The sequence below is a fragment of the Panulirus ornatus genome, chromosome 62, assembly GCF_036320965.1.
Source record: "Panulirus ornatus isolate Po-2019 chromosome 62, ASM3632096v1, whole genome shotgun sequence".
In the NCBI taxonomy this organism is placed as follows: Eukaryota; Metazoa; Arthropoda; class Malacostraca; order Decapoda; family Palinuridae; genus Panulirus; species Panulirus ornatus.
This window is the reverse complement of record NC_092285.1, coordinates 1,960,001-1,980,000: the sequence shown is the minus strand read 5'-3', so window position 1 is coordinate 1,980,000 and position 20,000 is coordinate 1,960,001. Positions and strand designations below refer to the sequence as shown.

Here is a 20,000-nt window from a genome sequence, read left to right as displayed (position 1 = left end):
GGAGGATCCGCAGTGTTAGGTTTTGTTGGAGGATCCCGAGTGTTAGGTTTTGTTGGAGGATCCGCAGTGTTAGGTTTTGTTGGAGGATCCAGAGTGTTCAGTTTTGTTGGAGAATCCGCAGTGTTAGGTTTTGTTGGAGAATCCGGAGTGTTAGTTTTTGTTGGAGAATCCCGAGTGTTCAGTTTTGTTGGAGAATCCGGAGTGTTAGGTTTTGTTGGAGAATCCCGAGTGTTCAGTTTTGTTGGAGGATCCCGAGTGTTAGGTTTTGTTGGAGGATCCGCAGTGTTAGGTTTTGTTGGAGGATTCAGAGTGTTCAGTTTTGTTGGAGAATCCCGAGTGTTAGATTTTGTTGGAGAATCCGGAGTGTTAGGTTTTGTTGGAGGATCCCGAGTGTTAGGTTTTGTTGGAGGATCCGCAGTGTTAGGTTTTGTTGGAGAATCCCGAGTGTTAAGTTTTGTTGGAGGATCCGGAGTGTTAGGTTTTGTTGGAGAATCCCGAGTGTTAGGTTTTGTTGGAGAATCCCGAGTGTTAGGTTTTGTTGGAGGATCCGGAGTGTTAGGTTTTGTTGGTGTGTTGAATGTTTGGAGAATCGTGGAGGAGGGAGTGTGTTGTTGGTGCCTCAGCGACACCACTACAGCTGCATCCCCAACACATGCAACCCCGGGAGAGAGAGAGAGAGAGAGAGAGAGAGAGAGAGAGAGAGAGAGAGAGAGAGAGAGAGAGAGAGAGAGCTCTGCCTCTGTGTGTTTTCTGGAGTTTTCTCGAAGGCGTCTGTTTGATTGGCTGGGCGATCCTTGAGGCGCGCGCGCGCGTGTGTGTGTGTGTGTGTGTGTGAGAGAGAGAGAGAGAGAGAGAGAGAGAGAGAGAGAGTCTGGTTTTAAAGATCAGTAATCTTCAGACTCTCTTTCTCTCTCTCTGTTTTTCTTTCTTTGGTTCAAGCCTCATCTCTCTCTCTCTCTCTCTCTCTCTCTCTCTCTCTCTCTCTCTCTCTCTCTCTCTCTCTCTGTCGTTTCTTCGTGTCGTCCTCGTGCGTCGTCGTCCCTCACACATTCTATCTCTTGCCGTCGCCTTCGTCAGCAGCACCGTCGTCGTGCTGGAGCAGATGAGTGGATGAAATGTGGGTCATGTCTGTGTCCCGCGCCTGGGGGGGGGGGCGTCGTGTAGGACCCCCAGGCGGGTGGGGGGGGGGCGAGGTGGAGAAGGGAGGCGGGAGGAGCGACGAGTTCTGTCTCGCGATCTGTCTCGTTGTTTCCAGGAGACGGGTTGTTCCCGTCGTCTCGTCCCGTCTCGTGTCGTCTCGTCCCGTCTCCTGTGGTCTCGTCCCGTCTCGTGTCGTCTCGTCCCGTCTCGTGTCGTCTCGTCCCGTCTCGCTCGTCCCGTGTCGTCTCGTCCCGTCTCGTGTCGTCTCGCCCCGCCCCGTCTCGCGTCGTCTCGTGTCGTCTCGTCCCGTCTCGCCCCGTCTCGCTCGTCCTGTCTCGTGTCGTCTCGCCCCGTCTCGACCCGTCTCGTGACAGAGAGTCGTAGCTGGCCCCCATCATTCGAACTGGTTGTATATCATTATCATCCAACGAGTCTTCTATATATATATGTTTCCCGGGTCACTTTACCTTTATTGACACTTATGATAAGTTTAAGTAGGTAGTGAGGTTCATGTGTTGTCTTCACGTCAACGACTTTACTTATAATCTGGTAAGCTGGTAAAGTTAGGTATATGATGAATAAATTATATGTATATTCCTATGAGTCCACGGGGGAAATGAAACACGATAAGTTCCCAAGTGCATTTTCGTGTCATAATCACATCATCAGGGGAGACACAAGAGAGAAATATATCAGTCAGTTGATATACAACGAAGAGACGAAGCTAGGACGCCATTTGGTGTGCATTTTCGTGTAATAATCACATCATCAGGGGAGACACAAGAGAGAAATATAACAGTCAGTTGATATACAACGAAGAGACAAAGCTAGGACGCCATTGGGTAAACATGTGATTGTCCAAGAGCAAATGGCGTCCTAGCTTCGTCTCTTCGTTGTATATCAACTGACTGATATATTTCTCTCTTGTGTCTCCCCTGATGATGTGATTATGACACGAAAATGCACTTGGGAACTTAATGTTTCATTATTCCTGGCATTTTATGCATACGTATATAATTATTCGTAATTAAAGGGCGTCTGTCTCAACCACCTTTAACACGACGGTACGACCCCATGAGTACGACGGTACGATGATTCAAGAGAACGGTACAGTTTTGGATCATGACGGTACGAATCGCTGAGCAGGATGGTACGACCCATGGGTAAGAAGGGGGTCAGGTCAAAGGGCAGGCCTTCGTACTCAAAAGGGTCGTACCTCTTCTTGGGGGTCGTACAGTCGTTTAACGGGTCGTATCGTCGTTCTCAAGGGTCGCACCGTTCTCGAGGGTCGTACCGTCGTTCTCAAGTCGTATCTTTGTTCTCGAGGGTCGTACCTTTGTCCTAGAGGGTCGTATCGCTGTCCTCGAGGGTCGTACTGTTGTCCTCGAGGGTCGTACCGCTGTCCTCGAGGGTCGTACCTTTGTCCTAGAGGGTCGTATCGCTGTCCTCGAGGGTCGTACTGTTGTCCTCGAGGGTCGTACCGCTGTCCTCGAGGGTCGTACCTTTGTTCTCGAGGGTTTGAATTCAAGTCAAGACGATGCCGATCGAGTCGTGGAATCGGCTGTCCGATTTACTCGACATCGGGATTTGTTTTATCGGACCACCTTGTGTCTCTCTCTCTCTCTCTCTCTCTCTCTCTCTCTCTCTCTCAGTGTTCAGCCGTGGGGTCGGGCCCCGAAAAAACCTGTATTCCTTCCCGGGGTCGGGGCGGGCCGACCCCCGACCCCCGACCTCAGTCGGGAAAGTTGTTCCCCGATGTTGGTGTGGGCGAGATAAGAAGGACTGAGCTTCATAATCAAGAGCTGGGATCGAACCCACGTTCTCGATCTGGACAGCTGCGCGAGATAGCCAGACATGGATGTGGCTCTGTCCGGGGGGGGAGTGGGTCGATCTGGGGGGGGGGGGTTTGAAGGGAGGGGAGTTGGAGGGATGTGTGAGGGGAGGGGAGTTGGAGGGGGGTGTGTGAGGGGAGGGGAGTTGGAGAGGGGGTGTGTGTGTGAGGGGAGTTAGAGAGGGGGTGTGTGTGTGAGGGGAGTTAGAGAGGGGGTGTGTGTCAGTGGAGGGGAGTTGGAGGGGGTGTGTAAGGGGAGGGGAGTTGCAGGGGGTGTGTGAGGGGAGGGGAGTTGGAGGGGTGTGTGAGGGGGGAGGGGAGTTGGAGGGGTGTGTAAGGGGAGGGGAGTTGGAGGGGGGTCTTGGTGGAGGGGGTGAGGGGTGTTGGGCGAGACTGTCGTGCGACACGTCACCTCCCAGGGAACTTTTCTCTTTACGACCGACGTACGACACGCGAATGCGACAGCTGTTGGGTTGGGGAGGGGGGTTGTGGGGAGGTTGTGGGGGGGGTCTAGTCCTTCCACTATGAGGTATTGACTCATTATGGGCGAGCAGTGGTGGGTTGCCGGGGGTATGGGCGAGCAGTGGTGGGTTGCCGGGGGTATGGGCGAGCAGTGATGGGTTGCCGGGGGTATGGGCGAGCAGTGGTGGGTTGCCGGGGGTATGGGCGAGCAGTGGTGGGTTGCCGGGGGTATGGGCGAGCAGTGGTGGGTTGCCGGGGGTATGGGCGAGCAGTGGTGGGTTGCCGGGGGTATGGGCGAGCAGTGGTGGGTTGCCGGGGGTATGGGCGAGCAGTGGTGGGTTGCCGGGGGTATGGGCGAGCAGTGGTGGGTTGCCGGGGGTATGGGCGAGCAGTGGTGGGTTGCCGGGGGTATGGGCGAGCAGTGGTGGGTTGCCGGGGGTCAGTCATGGGATGTGGGGGATTGTGGGAGGGGGGGAGGGGAGGGGGGGCGGTGTCATGAAGAGAGAGGTTGTATAATGGAGTTGTGGGTTGTTTGGTGTGTCTACATGCACCATGCAGCACACTTTGGAAGCGACGGAGGATTTGTGTGATGTGGAAGGTTGGTTGGTGGATGGATCGATGTGGAAGGTGGTTGGTGGATGGATCGATGTGGAAGGTTGGTTGGTGGATGGATCGATGTGGAAGGTTGTTAGATAGATCGATGTGGAAGGTTGGTTAGTGGATGGATGGATGTGGAAGGTTGTTACATGGATCGATGTGGAAGGTGGTTGGTGGATGGATGGATGTGGAAGGTTGTTGGTGGATGGATGATTGGGGATTCCTCTTGGTCCCTAACCTCACAACCTCTGAGGGTTGTGATCTGCTGCTCCTCCAGATTGTTATAACACATTCTAGTTTGTTGGCTACCCCCGGCCCTTGTTGAAGCCCTTTATGTTTCCTGTGGGTCTGTCTGGGTGTATGACGTGTGTGAGGAGGTTTGCCTCAAGTTAGAAAACGTCATGTGGGACGGACCCCTGAGGAAAACGTGCGTCTTGCAAGATGAATGTGACTATGATAAATGTGAAGGTTGTAGAGGCGAGGGACGCTTAAGTCTGTTGTCGTGTGGTTGGGTTATGTGCTGTTTGCTGATGACGCGGCGCTAGTGGCAGAGGTGAGAAACTGCAGAAGCTGGGGCTCCCGGTGTGGAGAGGACCTTTGAGATGAGGAAGACGATAGATATTAGAAGTACGAGGATTAAAGTTTAGTAGGGAAGAGAGGGACATGGAGAGGTTGGTTGATTAAGAGAGGGACTTAGAGAGGTTGGTTGATCAAGAGAGGGACATGGAGAGGTTGGTTGATCAAGAGAGGGACATGGAGAGGTTGGTTGATCAAGAGAGGGACTTGGAGAGGTTGGTTGATCAAGAGAGGGACATGGAGAGTTTGGTTGGTGTGAATAGATGGAACCTTGCGGAAGTGGAGCAGTGTGGATAGAACCGTTAGAACTGAAGAGAACAGCAGAAACTAAAGAAAACAAGAGGATGGGTTCCGCTGGCTGAGTTCCTGGGTACATGACAGAGTGTGAGGACAAAGATGGGTACGTTGGATGGCATAGTAGTCCCGACGGTGTTGTGTGGATGCGAGGCTTGGGTAGCCTAGGTTAGAAAAAGTACGGAGGAAGGTGTATGTGTCGGGAATGAAATGGTTGAGGACAGCATGTGGCATGAGAAGGGTTGACCGAGTAAGTAATGATAAGGCAAGAGATATGTGTGATAGTGCTAAAAGTATGATTAAGAAAGCTGAAGAAGGTTGTGCTGAAATGGTTTGGACATATGGAGAGGATGAGTGAGGATAGACTCGATTATGGAAGTATACAGTAGTCAAAAGTGGAGGGAACAGGAAGGAGGAGACCACAACAGCATGGGAGGATGGAGTGAGTGATGCTTTGAGTAATCGGGGGCCTGAACATGCAGGAGGGTGTGAGGCGTGCACGGGATGGAGTGAATTAGAGCGAATTGGTATGGGGGGGGGGGGGGCGACGTGCCGTAATTGGACGAAACCGAAGCATATGAAGTGATCTAGGGAAACTCTGGAACGTTTTGTGGGCCTTGACTTTGGATAAAGTGCTCTGGTTTGGTTGCTTCTAACAACAAGAAGGTGGATGTAGCAGATGATGTCGTTCTTTCTCCCAAGCGCTACATTGCTACTCGGGAAACGGCGAACTAGTATGAAGAACTAATAATAATAATGATAATGATAATAATGATAGTGATGATAATGATAAAGTAATGAAGATAATAATAATGACAATTTGTATTATATTAATTGTTTTGCTGTGTCCATCTCGGGCATTAGCCAGCAGTATATATAACAGTATATGATGATTATGCGAGAGAAATTCGTAGCTTCTCGGGAAATGAAACACAGATGATGTAGGTAGACGTAGGCTGGGTTGCTGCTAGAATGAAGAAGACGGGGGAGGGAATAATGAGGGTTGCTTACTGGGATGTACAGTCCAAACCTCGCCTTACATTGTCATCCAGCGTTTACTTCACACCATTCCAATGTTAATGAATGGCGGGGTGGCAACGGGAATGGATGAAGGCAGCAAGTATGGATAGGTACATGTGTATATATGTATGTCTCTGTGTGTATATGTGTACGTTGAAATGTATATGTGCATGCGTGGGCGTCCATGTATATACATGTGTATGTGGGTGGGTTGGGCCGTTCTTCGTCTGTTTCCTTGCGCTTCCTCGCTAACGCGGGAGACAGCGACAAAGTATAATAGATAGATAGATAGATATGAAATCCTTTCTTTTAGATACGTGTTGGAATGTATTTAGGTAAGCGTTCAAATGTCTTGCTTTGTAATGTTGATCTATGTACATCATTCATTCTTTGTGTGAGGACAGAAACATGGTCGAGCGACCAATTTGCTTGCTGGATGTCGTAAGAAACGCCGATGCTGGCGGTAGAAAACGACATGTGAGCGACTCACATTTCCACCACATCTGCCGTGGATGTGTTCCGTTCCAGCGTTCCGATGCAAGCCATGCCTTCAACCTCGGTAGAAACAACAATAGATTTAGTCTGATTTTTCTCTCGCGTGTTTGTTTGTTTGTGTGTCTTCTGAAGTGTAAATTACCTTCGTAAATTTCGCATCAAGGATGTGGGGAAGTTGGGAGAGCGATAGTGTGTACTGGCGCACTCCATCATGCAAAATACAGCGGGTTTATTTGTGAGGTACGGTGACAGGTCCGTTCCAGAGGCGACGGTGAGTTATGTCGACCTGGAACACACGGAATGGAACGAAGAAAAATGGCGGCATATTTTCTGTGTGTGTGTGTGTGTTTACATTTTCGTATTCGTGTAAGTTCCGTCTCGTTTGGTTAGAAGGTTATAAAGGAAGATGGAAGATGGATGGATATTGATTGTATTTTTATTTTGAGACAAAATCACTGTCGTAAATGACCAGTTTTGTTAATATTTAGAAGCGCAGCTTTTCGCACGGTACGCCTTTCGAGTTGCTCAGAGCGCATGCGCGTACTACAGTCAGGTGGCAACCGTTACTGTACACACGTCAGACCTGAAATCACGTGAAACGCTCATCGCTGAAGTCGTCTGCGTCAGTACGTCTGATATAACCCGTTGACGTCGCATTGTTGCGAGTGACGTCTGTATGCACGACTCCCGTCACGTCATGACGTAAAGGCCCACTCATACTGACGGGTCCCGTTACGTCATGACGTAAAGCCCACTCATACTGACGGGTCTCGTTACGTCGTGACGTAAAGCCCACTCATACTGACTGGCTCCCGTTACGTCATGACGTAAAGCCCACTCATACTGACTGGCTCCCGTTACGTCATGACGTAAAGCCCACTCATACTGACGGGTCCCGTTACGTCATGACGTAAAGCCCACTCATTCTGACGGGTCCCGTTACGTCGTGACGTAAAGCCCACTCATACTGACTGGTCCCGTTACGTCATGACGTAAAGCCCACTCTTACTGACTGGCTCCCGTTACGTCATGACGTAAAGCACGCGTGATTATCGCTGATCTTACGTCGTGACGTAGAGGTGACGACCAATACTCCCTCGCTGTTTACGTCGATGTTTAGAAGCCAATTGGGTCGTATGGGCGTTGGTAGTTAGTGACGTAACGTAACGACGTCATTGTGACGTGAGTCGTTACGGCCGTAACGTAGAAAGGGGCCCCCCTCAGTCACTGCTCGTCACTGCCCCCCCACCCACCGTTACGTGATGACGTAACGAGCCTATGGACTCGTTAACGACGACCCTCGATCTCTCCAGTGACGTAAGAATTGCCCAGTTATCAGAATGGGTCTCGTTACCCGTGTGACGTAAAGGTTCTCGACAATTATCTTTATAAAGGTGGCCCGTGAATTATGACCCCCCCACTCAACCCCCCCCACTCAACCCCCCCACTCAACCCCCCCCCACTCACTATCTTTATCTCCCATGGTAATGGATCCAGTTTAATGGGGGAAAAGTTATCTTTTTTCTCCCCCCCTCCTCCCTCCTTCACCCTATCTTAATCCCCGCCCCGCGGTGATATATCCGTTTAATGGGGGGGGGGTTTTGGATGTGGGGGGGGAGGAGGGGGCGTTGGTTGCTTTAGGTGGGAGGGGGGGGCCCAAGGGGGGGGGGGGGGGGAAAAAAAAAAAAAAAAAAAAAAAAATTTGGGGGGGGGGGCCCCGGGGTTTTTAAAGGGGGGTGGGGGGGGGGGGGGGGGGGGGGGGGTGGGGGGGGGGTTTTGAGGGGGGGGGGGGGTTTTCACCAATGTTTGCGCCGTCAACAGCAAGTGCATCATCGTAACACGGTCGTATACGACGGGAAATTTTTACATTATATTTATTTATATATATTATATATATATATATAATATATATATATATATATAATATATATATTCCTATGAGGCCCAGGGGGGAAAATAAAACCCCGAAAAAGTCCCATTTGCACTTCGTGTAAAAATAACATCATCAGGGAACACGCGCAAATTGTGATCCTTTCCAATATATAATATATATATATTATAATATTATATTATATATATATATATATATATGATATATATATGTGTGTGTGTGTGTGTGTGTTTGTAAGACGAAGGATGAGAGGAGAGAGGAGAGAGAGAGGAGAGAGAGAGCTTTGGGGATGGTGGTTTTTGTGCCGTTGCTCGCGCTTCGTCCGTTGCGGGTAATAAATACAATAACTTGTAGAGGTCAGTGTTGACCTGTATGTGCATCTACGGATTCTGTCGTGCTTTGTGACCCCAAAATTGCTGGTTGGATCTTTAAGGCAAAAAATACGACTGGGTAATTACTGGGCCACGTGTGGTTTTTTGTGTTTGACGAGGACTAGCTTCGGACATAATATAGTTATATATTATATTTTATATATATATATATATTATATTTATAAAATTTTTTATTATTATAATATATATTTTTATGATTTCAAGGGGAAAATGAAACACGATAAGTTCCCAAGTGCACTTTCGTGTAATAATAACATATGTGTTGATAGAAATGATCGTTTGAGTACAATATGTAGGTAGAGATTTGATCGTGTGTGTGTGTGTGTGTGTGTGTGTGAAGAATGAATGTTAATAATAAGATTGGGAAACATTTCCATCACTGGTGTTGTGGTCAGACGACAGCGAGTGTTTTTCCCTGGCGCATATCCGTCCGTGGTGGGGAAAGATGCCAGCGACCATTTGAGTTGACGTGCAGCCAGCTTGATGTGGATGGAATGCCAGCAACCATTTGTGTTGACGTGCAGCCTAGCCTGTTGTGGATAGGATGCCAGCGACCATTTGTGTTGACGTACAGTCTTGTGTGGTGTGGTCAGGATGCCAGCGACCATTTGTGTTGACGTACACTGTGGTGTGGTGTGTTTAGGATGCCAGCGACCATTTGTGTTGACGTATGGTTTAGCTGGGTGTAATGATGCTAATGTGTTTTTAATAACTTTTAATTAAAGAAAGTAGCCAACAAATGTGATTTTATTATTTTTCTGAGAGATGTTCATTTGTTCTCTTAGTGTAGTCGCAAGAGCAACAGTTTTAGTTTATTTCAAAAGCATTTTCAAGTGAGAGATACACATTAAAAGAACAGTAGTGTGAAAAGTTAGCAGGTAAGAAATGTATTCCTTTGTAAATGTTGTAAGTTATGTCAGAGTTACGAAGATAAAGAAAAGTTATAAGTTTAAGATCTTACGAATTATGAAGATTATGTATTTTATTTTGCTCCGTGGAAGTTTTGTAACTTCATCTCTGTTGTTATGAAGGAGTTGTATTTTCATATATTATTGGAGATCGTGTTATAGCGGCAGTAATACGATACTCCAGTAATTGTAAACTGGATAGAAACCACACTGGGCTGCAGTGGACTGTTTGTGGTTTACTTGTAAACTAAAACATCTTAAAACACAGAACGGTTTTGATTTTAGAGGTTGTAGATTTTGATGTAGATGTGGTTGCTCTACTTGAAGGAGGGGGGGGGGGGGTGTTGAGGTTGACCTTGGAGTATTACATGACAGAGGGAGTGAGGGTCGTGGAGGTGGAATTAAGCCACGTGGATCCACCAGTCTGTTGCTATACCAGCTTTGTGCACACACACACACACACACACACACACACACACACACACACACACACACACGGCCACCCCACACCTCTCTCTCTCTCTCTCTCTCTCTCTCTCTCTCTCTCTCTCTCTCTCTCTCTCTCGGCACGACGACACGGATCTTGAGCGTGATGGCACGGCTATTAAAAAGGACGGTACGACCCTTGCCGTGCTCAGAGGTCGTACCGTCGTGTTCAAGGGTCGTACCGTCGTGTTCAAGGGTCGTACCGTCGTGCTCAAGGGTCGAACCGTCGTGCTCAAGGGTCGTACCGTCGTGTTCAAGGGTCGTACCGTTGTGTTCAAGGGTCGTACCGTTGTGTTCAAGGGTCGTACCGTCGTGCTCAAGGGTCGCACCGTCGTGTTCAAGGGTCTTACCGTTGTGTTCAAGGGTCGTACCGTTGTGTTCAAGGGTCGTACCGTCGTGCTCAAGGATCGTACAGTCGTGCTCAAGGATCGTACCGTCGTGCTCAAGGGTCGTACCGTCGTGCTCAAGGATCGTACCGTCGTGCTCAAGGGTCGTACTGTCGTGCTCAAGGATCGTACCGTCGTGCTCAAGGATCGTACCGTCGTGCTCAAGGGTCGTACCGTCGTGCTCAAGGGTCGTATACCGTCGTGCTCAAGGGTCGTATACCGTCGTGCTCAGGGGTCGTACCGTCGTGTTCAAGGGTCGTACCGTCGTGCTCAAGGGTCGTACCGTCGTGCTCAAGGATCGTACCGTCATGCTCAAGGGTCGTACCGTCGTGCTCAAGGGTCGTAAGCCATGCTGTAATACATGAAGTTGATAATTGAGTCAAAGTAGAGAGAGAGACGTGTAGCTAAATATAATTAATGTTAATTGTAATTGCACAAGCGCCTTTGTTAATATGTCTGCACTCTCTAGTTTGTTAATATGTCTGCACTCTCTAGTTTGAACTAGTTTAATTTGTCTTTGACCGTATTATCTACTGAAAATTTATGTTTCCTTAAGCTTTCTCCTGTGTTAGGATATATATATATATATATATATATATATATATATATATATATATATATATATATTATATTATTATTATTATTATTATTATTATTATTTTGCTTTGTCGCTGTCTCCCGCGTTTGCGAGGTAGCGCAAGGAAACAGACGAAAGAAATGGCCCAACCCACCCACATACACATGTATATACATACGTCCACACACGCAAATATACATGCCTATACATCTCAATGTACGCATATATATTACACACACAGACACATACATATATACCCATGCATACAATTCACACTGTCTGCCTTTATTCATTCCCATCGCCACCTCGCCACACACAGACACACACACACACACACACACACACACACACACACACACACACATATATATATATATATATATATATATATATATATATATATATATATAAGACCTGAGATATAATTGATAATGCTCAGAAGTGTGTGTGTGTGTGTGTGTGTGTGTGTGTATATGTGTGTGTGTGTGTGTGTGTGTGTGTGTAGCGAGGGTGGATATAAGGCCTGGGCTGCTGAAAGGTATTATATATATTACCTTCTGTCAACGACCTTTGACCTGTTATGTGTGTAATAACGAGCGCATGATGATTGGAGGATCATGCTAACGGGGGGGGGGGGGGTGGCTATTGACGATGCCCGTTTTCTGTTGCCTCGAGTCTTCGTTTTCCGTCGGTGCGCGCGTGTGTGCGTGTGCGCGCGTGTGTGTGCGTGTGTGGGTGCGTGTGTGGGTGGGTGTGTGGGGAGAATGTTGAGTGTGTGTGGGGGAAGTGGTTGAGGGCGGACGCTAGCGGAAGTCCCTCCTCATGTCCAGTGGAGAGCGAGTGATAGTAGAGCAGTTTACATGAGTCTGGCCCGAGATTATATATAGAAAACTGGAATAGTGGTGAATAGTGAGGTGATGATGTGTCCAAATATATCAGAAATTTACTACGGAAATACACTTATGTTAAGTGATTTAAGTAGGGGCGGGGGAGCAGATAAGGGAGTTTTCAATAGTATGTTGTTATAAGTGTAATAATGGACTTTTTAAGTGTATGGTTAAGGCACTTAAAGGAATATATGGAAAAGAATTATTTTGAAATTGAGTATATGCAAATTATTGACGCATTCTGTGTTTGTGGAAGGGTTGAGAAGTGATGGCATTGTGTAGGGGGCTTGGGGGGGGGGAAGGGGAGATTGTGTACATGGGGAGGGGGTGTGTCTGCCACCACCTGCTTTAACTCCTTAACAAGCGGTTAATTACCGTTACGTCATGAGTGCCCGGTAATCACCGGTCGTTACCGGGTGAAAATAACCGGTAGTTAACACCTGGTGGGTTGTGTACTTGTATACAACCAGCTGGGTAACCGAGGTAACTGTTGTCATTTCAAATTCAAATTGGGAAAATTTCAATTATAAGACTGTGGCATAACTACGTCCAGCCAGCTGTACGATACTGTAATTGGGCAGTTAATTTGGACGCTGTCTGATGAGTAGTAGGGGGGAGGGGGGGGAGTCTGATATGGAACCCCCCTACACACTGTAATGGGCATACTCCCCCCCACACTTTAATGGGCATACACCCCCACACATTGTAATGGGCATATACCCCCTACACACTGTAATGGGCATACACCCACACACTGTAATGGGCATATACCCCCACACTGTAATGGGCATATACCCCCACACTGTAATGGGCATACCCCCCACACTGTAATGGGCATATACCCCCACACTGTAATGGGCATATCCCCCACACTGTAATGGGCATACTCCCCCCACACTGTAATGGGCATACCTCCCTCCACACTGTAATGGGCATATACCCCCACACTGTAATGGGCATATCCCCCACACTGTAATGGGCATACTCCCCCCACACTGTAATGGGCATATACCCCCCACACTGTAATGGGCATATACCCCCCACACTGTAATGGGCATATCCCCCACACTGTAATGGGCATATACCCCCACACTGTAATGGGCATACCCCCCTACACACTATAATGGGCATACCCCCACACTGTAATGGGCATATACCCCCCACACACTGTAATGAGCATACCCTTCCACTGTAATGGGCATATACCCCCCACACTGTAATGGCCATACACACTGTAATGGGTATACCTCCCTACACACTGTAATGGGCATCCCCCCACACTGTAATGGGCATATACCCCCACACTGTAATGGGCGTAGATGCTGTCGTATGGTGTGTGTATGTGTGTGTGTGTGTGTGTGTGTGTGTGTGTGTGTGTGTGTGGGATAAATAGATCCCATTCTGGAATATCCCAAGTGAAATTTACATATAGATTATCTGTGTCTGGTGTTGAAATACTGGAGAGGATATGGTTCATAAAACCTGGATTCTTATCTCTCTTATCTTTCTGCTGGTTGTGGTTGTGACGGGGTGGGGAAAGGCAGATATAAACCCTGGTCATTAAGGTTATAACAGTGATGCTAGGTGTGGAAGTCGATAAAAAGAAATTTGTTATACATTTTGATAGAGAAGGTTGTTATAACTGATAACAGAAATATGTTATAAGTTAATACGGGAGTGAAGGTTGTTAAAAAATTGATACAGAAGTATTTTTATACGGGTATAATACAGGAGGGAGGTTGTTATAACTAGATAACAGAAGTATGTTTATACATTTGGAACGGGATGTGGGTTGTATAATTTGAATTGGGAAAGATGTTTTTATTTTTATGATAGTTTGAAGGTTGTTATAACTAGATAAAAAATAAGTATGTTTACGTATTTTACAGTTATAAAGGTTGTTTTTTAACTAGTTAACGAATTTTTGTTAACAGTAAATAAGATGAGGTTTTTATAATAGATAACAAAAGTATGTTATACGTATAATCCCGAGATGTGGGGTTTTTTTATAACTGTTTTTAGAAGTATGTTTACAGTAGGGATAAAATAACTAGATAACAGAAGTATGTTATACAGTATAATACAGATGAAGGTTGTTATAACTAGATAACAAGGATGTTATACAGTATAATACAGATATGAAGGTTGTTATAACTAGATAACAGAAGTATGTTATACAGTATAATACAGATGAAGGTTGTTATAATTGAAAAAAGGATGTTATACGTTAATACAGGTGTGGGTTGTTATAATAGATATTGAAGTAGTTTACAGTATGATAGATAACTAGATAAAAAGAAGTATGTTATCAGTATAATAAGATAAAGGGTTGTTATAACTAGTAAAAAGGTGTATCAGTATATTACAGGTAAAGGTTGTTATAACTAGTAAAAAAGGATGTTAACAGTTAATACAGGATGAAGGTTGTTATAACTAGAAAAACAAGGATGTTTACGTAAAATACAGAGATGAAGGTTGTTATAACTAGATAACAAGGATGTTATACAGTATATACAGAGTGAAGGTTGTTATAACTAGATAACAGAAGTATGTTATACAGTATAATACAGAGATGAAGGTTGTTATAACTAGATAACAGAAGTATGTTATACAGTATGATAGATGAAGGTTGTTATAACTAGATGACAGAAGTATGTTATACAGTATAATACAGAGATGTGGGTTGTTATAACTAGATACAAAAAGTATTTTAAATACTATATAGATGAAGGTGTTATAACTAGATAACAAAAGGGAAATGTTATACAATATACCATGATGAGGTTGTTATAAATTTGATAACAAAAGGGATGTTATACGTTAAACAAGATGAAGGTTGTTATAACTAGATAACAAGGATGTTATACAGTATAATACAGAGATGTGGGTTGTTATAACTAGATAACAGAAGTATGTTATACAGTATGATAGATGAAGGTTGTTATAACTAGATAACAAGGATGTTATACAGTATAACACATAGATGAAGGTTGTTATCTTCAAGTTGTGTTGTGTGATAACGTATTTTCATTGATGTTGTGAACTGGGAGTCGTGTTATCAATATAGTGATGGTGTGGGTGACTGGTTGGGTTACCAGTACAACCCGGTGCCACAGTCAGTCCACATATACACAATGTTCATGTGGTCATCATGGTCGTCTCCACCAAGTGTCCAGCCAGCTCTCCACCACACTGGTGTTCTCCCCCAAAAGGGCCAGCCGGGTCTCACCCCAAAATCTGTGTCGGGAAATTACTTTAAGGATGTTTCAGAAATCCGGAAACCCCAGGTTCATTTGTGCTGATTGTTGTTCAGCCGAAATTCATTTTTCCCCTCAAGGATTTTTGTTTGAATGTGTGTGTTTTTTTTTATGTGAGAGAATGTGGACCTCGGCGTCTCTCTCTCTCTCTCTCTCTCTCTCTCTCTCTCTCTCTCTCTCGCTGTGTTTGTCCAGTTAATTACGTTGATGAATGAGAGAGGGAGTGCCAAGTTTTTCTCTCCTATACACACACACACACCAGCTTGAATACCTCATGACATCTTAGTGTGTTTCTTTTCTTTTCACAATGTGCTGTGGCAGCTGCACAGGTCGCCACAGCACCGCCACCCACACCACAGCACCACCACCCACAACCACGCACACCACCCACACCCCCCGCCCCACCACCACACCACAGCACCACCACCCACACCACCACCCACACCACAGCACCGCCACCCACACCACAGCACCACCACCACACCACAGCCCACCCCCCACACCACACCCACACCACGGACCACCACCACACCACCAAACCCCCCCCACCCACCCACAGCACCCTCCCCACACCACAGCAACCCCCCCACCCAACCCAGAAAACCCCCCCACACCCAAGCACCGCCACCCACACCACAGCACCGCACCCACACCACAGCACCACCCCACACCACAGCACCACCACCCACACCACAGGACCGCCACCCACACCACAGCACCACCCCCACACCACAGCACCACCACCCACACCACAGCACCACCACCCACACCACAGCACCCACCACACCACAGCACCACCACCCACACCACAGCACCACCCCACACCACAGCACCGCCCCACACACAGCACCACCACCCACACCACAGCACCACCACCCACCCCAAAACCCCCACCACCCAACCACACCCCACCACCCACCCCACAGGCCCCCACCCCCCACACCCAGCACCACCCCCCGACCACAGCCCCAAACACCCACACCACACCACCACAACCCCACCACGGCAACCCCCACCCACACCACAGCACCCCACCACACCACCACCCACCCACAGCACCCCCACCACACCACAGCACTTAAACCACACCACGACCACCCCCACACACAGAAACAAACCCACCACAGCCCCCACCACACCACGGGAGCCCACCACCCACCCACAGCACCCCACCCACCCCAAAAAGACCCATCTTTTGAACCCAGAGAGGAAACAATTAGAATATGGCTGTGTCCTCTTTTGTCCCCTCCTCCTGTTTAAGGGGACTTTTCCTTCCCCTCCACGTGCGTCTCGGGTGGGTCATTACCTAACCTGTGGCAGAACGGCGGAAACTTCACGTGGGTAAAGGAGGGGGGCGTTTCCTTCCCCCTCCACGTAGCGTCTTACCATAACCTGCTGGCAGAACGGCGGAAGAACCTTCACCGTGGGTGAGACGCGTCCAACACTTTTCCTTTAGCAAAAATCTTTCGTTGCAGACATACCTCTCTCTCTGTGTGTGGGGGGGGGGGAGGGACTGGGTTTCCTTTTCGGTGGATTTGTTTGGACAAAGGTGTTGGAGGCGAGGCGTCTGGCTACCACCTGTGACATATGTGAGGAGAGAAGAAGAGGTGGTGTGGGTTAAGTGCTGATCTAGACGAAGCTGGATTTATGACTTGGCTCTTTGAGGCCACACTGGCCCTGGTGTCTCCTGGTTTTTGGTTTTCTCCTGGTTGGTTTTTCTCCTGGGGTCTGGTGTCTCCTGGCCCGGTGTCTCTGGTTGGTTTTCTCCTGGCCTGGGGTCTCCTGGTTGGGGTTCTGGTTGGTGTCTCCTGGGGCTTTGGGGTCTCCGGTCTGGTGTCTCCTGGTATGTTTTTCTTTCCCGGTCTGGTGTCTCCTGGTCTGGTTTTCTCTGGCCTTTTTTTTCTCCTGGCCTGGTGTCTCCTGGTCTGGTGTCTCCTGGTTGGTGTCTCCTGGTTGGTGTCTCCTGGCCTGGTGTCTCCTGGTCTGGTGTCTCCTGGTCTGGTGTCTCCTGGTCTGGTGTCTCCTGGTCTGGTGTCTCCTGGCCTGGTGTCTCCTGGTCTGGTGTCTCCTGGCCTGGTGTCTCCTGGTCTGGTGTCTCCTGGCCTGGTGTCTCCTGGCCTGGTGTCTCCTGGCCTGATGTTCCCGGTTTGGTGTCTCCTGGCCTGGTGTCCCTGGGCTGGGTCTCCGGCCCTTTGGGGTCTTTCCCGGTTGGTGTCCCCCTGGTTGATGTTCCTGTCGGTGTTTCCTGGCCTGATGTCCTCTGGTCTGGGTTTTCTCCCGGCTGGTGTTCCTGGTCTGGTGTCTCTGGCTTGGGGTTCCGGTCTGATGTCTCCTGGTCTTTTGTTTTCCTGGCCTGGTGTTCCCGGCGGTGTCTCCTGGCCCGGGTCTCTGGCCTGGTGTCCTGGCCTGTGTTCCTGGTTGGGTCTCCTGGCCTGGTGTTTTTTCCCGGTTTTGGTGTCCTTTTGGCCTTTGGGGTCTCCTGGTCTGGTGTCTCCTGGCCTGGTTTTTTCTTTCCCGGCTGTTTTCCCCGGCCTTTTTGTCTCCTGGTCTGGTGTTTTTCCTGGCCTGGTGTCTTCCCGGCCCGTGTCCTGGTGGGGTCTCTGGCTGGTGTCTCTGGTCTGGTGTCTTGGTTGGTGTCTCCTGGCCTGGTGTCTCCTGGTCTGGTGTCTCCTGGTCTGGTGTCTCCTGGTCTGGTGTCTCCTGGCCTGGTGTCTCCCGGTTGGTGTTCTGGTCTGGGGTTTTCCTGGCCTGGTGTCTCTGGTCTGGGTTTCCTGGTCTGGTTTTCTCCTGGCCCGGTGTTCTGGTATGGTGTTCCTGGTTGGGTCTCCTGGCCTGGTGTCTCCTGGTCTGGTGGATGGAGAGGCTTGTGGGAAGGGCGTGGCCAGGAGGCGCCCTTTGAGTAGAGGTGTTGGAGGACGTGCTGGTATGATTGGAAGGACTGTTAACAGACCACCTGATGGTCTTGACCAGGTTATGCGGGGGGGGCAGTCAGGGAAGGACAGATAACACAAGACCTGATGGTCTATGACCAGGTTTCTCTGGAGGGACGTACATGGGAGGACAGATAACAAAAAGACTGATGGTTATGACCAGGTTATCTTTCTGGAGGACATACATGGGAAGGACAGATAACACAAGACTGATTGGGCTATGGGCCCGTTAAACTGCTGGGGACAGTACATGGAAGGACCATAAGGTTTATATACCTGTAAGTGTTTTGGGGGTGAGGGCAGATGTTATACGTGTGGGTTTTCCACTGACAAAGAGGGGTTTCGTACCGTACAACAAATGACCCGGGTTTCCCCCCTGCGTAGGTTTGGGCTCGGCAGCGTAAAAGGGGCCGATGTAAACCGCTTGATAGGGGCAGTGCCCGGGTGTCTATCGTCTGCAGCTTAGGGCTGGTACACGGGGGGAAGCTGTGTGGCTCTCTTCTCTCTCTCTCTCTCTCTCTTTTCTTTTTATATATATTTTGTAATTATTAATTTTGGGGTTGTGGTGAAGAAAATTTTTTTAAAGGTATTATTTGTTCAGAAAACAGTTTCATAAATTGCTCAAGGATACGAAGTATAACATTTGGGTCATTGTTCATCTTAATGACTATATTTAGAAAATTGCTTTGTTTTCTAAATTATTGGGAAATGTCGATTCCCCCCCCCACACCAAAACACACAAAAATGGTCTGGTGTAGCTGAAATGTATATAATAATGCGTCAGTCAATGGTTGTGGTAACGTGTGGTCTATGATGGCTCTTCCTTCACACGGACCCCCCCAGCTTGGCCTGTGTGTGTTTAATCATTTATTCTTGCCTAATTAGCGATGATGAATGTATCAACTTCGTTATTAATGGCGTCTGGGAGTATATAAAGACGTACCAAGAGTTACATAGACATTCCTTTAGCGTAAGTATAAATGGAGATGGATGTATATTGGTTATGGATGGTTCGTGGTTTTGATACACTGTTCTGTATCTTGTCTAGTGTTGTGTGGTGGGTGGGGGAGCAAGGCTCGCTCTGGGGAGTTATACAGGGGAGTTTGGGGAGGACGAAGGCTGCGTACGTGTTCGTGAGGCCATACGCCAGCAGGTCACGTGTCCGTCGTATACGCTGATGGTAGAGACGCCGCCAGCTTGAGCGTATAATGATGGTGCTGCTCACGTGGTCCTTTCCAAGCTTGAAGCTTATCTTCCAGCGACCCCCTGCAGAAGCTTGGCGAAGTGGACGGCCTGGGGGGAGCTTAGTGAAGTGTGGGGAGAATATAGTGTGGGGTGGTAAGCCAGCGGGACCTGGGTGTGTGTGTGTTGAGGTGGAGGACGTGAGTGTAGCGGGATAAATCACAGCAGCTGACGGTTTTGTTTGACGTATTGACTGCCCCTTGGCCATCGCTGGCCACTGGGCCCGGCCAGGGACGCCGGCCCACACCGTCCACCTTGGCCCAGTGACACAAAGGAATGCCTTCATCCCGGTAGAACCACCATCTTGCTCTACCATCACTGGTGGATGGATGGAGACGTGAACCGATCAAACAGCCATGGTGACCCCTTCACCTGGAACCACTCACCATCCTCTCCACCGACTCGCACACACACTGTACTGTGTGAGAATCGCTCATTGCTTCTGGTAGTTGTGTTACCACACCATATGTTTCGTCAACACTTTCCTCACACCTGTATGCAGGTGTCAGCAGGTGTTTATATGTGGTTCTTGCCCCTGGCCAGCTGCTGGTGATGTGTATATACGTATAAGTCAGGTTTTTGCAAAGTAAATATAACGAGTTTCCCCATATTACTAATTCGTATCTTTT

General features: G+C 48.3%; 1 protein-coding gene across 8 annotated transcripts in view; it reads left to right on the top strand.

Annotated features, from left to right (window-relative positions):
- Positions 1 to 20,000, top strand: part of CadN (neural cadherin) — a 722,349-nt gene that overhangs the window by 468,810 nt on the left and 233,539 nt on the right. The gene's annotated exons all lie outside the window — the stretch shown is intronic.